This window comes from Oryx dammah, unplaced genomic scaffold (genome assembly GCF_014754425.2).
Source record: "Oryx dammah isolate SB20612 unplaced genomic scaffold, SCBI_Odam_1.1 HiC_scaffold_19, whole genome shotgun sequence".
Taxonomy (NCBI): Eukaryota; Metazoa; Chordata; class Mammalia; order Artiodactyla; family Bovidae; genus Oryx; species Oryx dammah.
Genome location: NW_024070203.1, coordinates 84,065,463 through 84,068,884, shown reverse-complemented (window position 1 = coordinate 84,068,884; position 3,422 = coordinate 84,065,463). Strand labels below are relative to the sequence as shown.

Below are 3,422 nucleotides of genomic sequence, written 5' to 3'. Positions count from 1 at the left end.
TGGCGTTGCCATCCTCAGGCCCACCGCTGTTTCTTCCCCTATACTGCCTTGTATTTCTTTTCCTCACGTATCCACGTTGTGGGGATCGGCCAGGAATCATGCGGCCAGCGTGTGCTCAGTAGTGTCGGATTCTTTGCGACCCCACGGACTGTAGCCTGCCGGGCTCCTCTGTCCACAGGATTTCCCAGGCAAGAATGCTGGAGTGAGTTGCCATTTCCTTCTCCAGGGGATCTTCCTGACCCAGGGATCCAACCCGCATCCCTTGAGCCCCCTGCATTGGCAGGTGGGTTCTTCACCACTAGCTGCACTTGCGAAGTGCAGGAATAGGGTAAATAGTAATAACGATAACTGCAGAGGGAGGCGAAAAGCAAGGCACTGCCTCTTCATCACCATCCGAGGAAGTTGCCTATGAGTTCATCTCTTCCTCTTCAAACTATTCCTCAAGCGGATTAAACCATTCCTCTTGCTTTCTGTTCCCCCAGACAATTTGTTCATTTCTGGGAAAACTGGTACATTATTCCAGCTGCAAACTCAGTTGTACTTATTGAGTCCTAACCAGGTGTTGGAGCTTCCCTAGTGGCTCAGAGGTTAAAGCATCTGCCTGCAATGTGGGAGAACTGGGTTCAGTCCCTGGGTCAGGAAGATCCTCCGGAGAAGGAAATGGTGACCCACTCCAGTATTCTTGCCTGGAAAATCCCATGGATGGAGGAGCTTGGTTGGCTACAGTCCAAGGGGTTGCGAAGAGTCAGACACGACTGAGCAACTTCACTTTCACTTTCAACTGGGTGCTGGGCTCCACAGTAGACACCAAAAAGGGCTCCAGTTGCCACTGACTTACGTGGGGACCTACATGGCATCCAGGCAGCCATGTCCTCCTCACTGTCTCAAATTCTCACTGTGTAATTTATCCCTTTCTTGACAATGGAATACAGAACTCCAACACAAAGAACATTGAGACCTAAGAGCATATAATCCTTCTCTTACCCATTGTAAGTTTTCTCCACATTCAAATATTATTTTTATTATAGTAAAATAGATGATTGTACCGATCTTGAGTTCTCATAGACTCCCCATGTATATTCTTGAAGAGTTTTCAAAAATGTTATCTGAATCTGAAAATTCCAAAAGCAAATGACCACAGTACCTTGGTCCTACATCTGTGGTTTTATGGATGGAAAGGTGGGGAGATGGGAGGAAACAGTTTCTGTATTTGTCTGACTCAGTTTCCCTAGTATGACTGAGAACAGACTGACGAGGAACAGCTTTGAGCAAACACAACTTTATTTATTCACTTTGGATTAAGGGTATAGACACCCATACAGAACAAACCCGTTTGCTTATTCCTTCGCATTCCATTCCAGAAAAAAATGGCTGTAATGTTCTTTCATGGCAGACATATTTTTATATTATCAAATACATCATTAACACTTCTTAAAAAAATGATGTCTACTACCTAGAAGTCTCGAGATTTTGCTCACGTCTTTCATATAAATTACAAAGCATTTGCCGTTTGTCCAACATATCTACCTTCATGAAAATGTCACAGACGTTGTTTTCAAGAATTGTTTATAAGGGAACTACTTCAATGAGTCTCATTTCTGTTCTTACCTACTGGTTGCTATCCTGCTCTGTTTTTAAGAGAAAAAAAAATATTAACACATTAAGGGTAGGCACCTTAGGTCAGGGTTCCTTGTCTTTTGCAAAAATAAATCATTAACTGTTATGTTAAATATCTGACCCTACTTAACACAATTGTAGGGGAGGTGTCCATTACTGATTAAAACAATTTTTTTTTTTGCATTATTTTCTTTGTGTGTTTCTGGAGAAAGAAATGTGAACAAAGGCACATATCCCAGGAAGACAAGTTAGAGAAGTCAGGTCTTGGGACAAGGACCCAGCTGACACAGGGAGGAAGCTGCATGGCCAGTCTCAAGCCGCCCTCTCCTTAACCAGTACTCACTCTCTCCAGACACAGGCTCTTCATGGGCTCTGTCCTCTTGCTCTTTGCAACTATTCTTCAGCCCACAAAGTTGAGAACCCTTTGAGAAAGTTGAGGGAAGAGAAAGTCCTGCTACAACACAGTACATAGATTATTTTTTTTAAAAAAAATCCAAATTCTATGATTTGAAAATTATATATAAACCTTTACAGGATTCATGGGCTGCAGGGAGAAGAGTTGGGGCTTCAAACCTTGAGTTTGTAACTAGAGCGTGAAAAAAAAAAAACAAAAAAACACACGTTAGTAGAGGGAACACTTCAGACCTCCCAGCAAAGGCAGAGACTTGCCACAGAGGATGTTTAACAATATACAAAAGGACGAAGGGAGAGGATGGCAGATCTCAGAGGATAATGAACAAGATAGGTGGAGGCAAGCTCTCCATCTGTGGGTCTGCCACTCACGTTGCCAGGAGCTAGAGCTTATGAGTCAGAGCTTCACAGCATTGGGATACCCCTTTCTGGCAGTTGAACCAGGAGCAGGCAACTCATTTCTAGTTTTGTCAAAAGGCAGCCTAAAGGCCTTGAGGTGCCTACGCAGCAGCTCAACTAAGCCAACCGAACGTTCCTTTCATCTGGAAGGTTGCAGTTCTCTTCCCGTTCTTCCAACTCCTCCTGCCTGGGTACCATCCCCTGAACCACCTTGACGTTGGCACTATTCTGACATCATGGCCTATTCATCAACCACGGATGAGCCAATTCCTGTTACAGAGGTGCGCTCTGTGGGCTGAATAAACCCTACCAATGTGCTTCAGTACCAGGGAGGATGAAGACAGACACTCAGACCAGAGCCACTGTGTGGACAGCCAGTGGCACACACGGATGATAAGGGAGGCGAGAGAAGAGGTTTTTTTAAACTTTTTTTATTACACAGTAAAGAATACAACAATACCTGAATCATACTTTAAAGATTCACAGGTTGACAGACCATACATTACAGTCCAACTAAGGAAAAAAAAAAAGGATAAACAAGAAACCACAGTTCAGACATAGTAGACTTCAAAGCTCAAGAGTATGCTGACAAAAGCATGATGCCTAGACCCCGCCCCCCCAGTGTTAGTCTACCATTAACTTGTGGTACATGTCTGAATTAAGTATTGCACAACAACTTTAATTTTTCACAATAATGTCGCAGAACCCAAAATAATATTAAAAAAAAATTACTTCAAATCTGCATTTCGACAGTCTCCAATTTTTTTTCTGTCCCTTGAGGAATTCGGACAACATGGAGTCGCTTTCTTTCCCTAAGTATTCCAGACGTAGGCATGCTTTGCATAAGAAAACCAGCCTTGAAATTTTTTTAAAATCCCCAAGACATGCACCTACACATTAAAAAAAAAAAAAAGTTAAGAAAAACAAACAAAAAAATAAGACAGGTGGCCCTGTCACACACAGTCTCATGACAGAGAAAAAAGAGAAAGAGAAAA

At 42.8% G+C, this 3,422-nt stretch overlaps 1 protein-coding gene across 1 annotated transcript in view; it reads right to left on the bottom strand.

The window, feature by feature from the left end:
• Positions 1 to 2,842: 2,842 nt before the first annotated feature.
• Positions 2,843 to 3,422, bottom strand: part of RUNX1T1 (RUNX1 partner transcriptional co-repressor 1) — a 152,918-nt gene continuing 152,338 nt past the window's right edge. Inside the window, exon 12 of the mRNA XM_040261097.1 lies at positions 2,843 to 3,422. This exon is cut by the window's right edge and continues 3,429 nt beyond it. The gene's annotated coding sequence lies outside the window, so the exon portion shown is untranslated.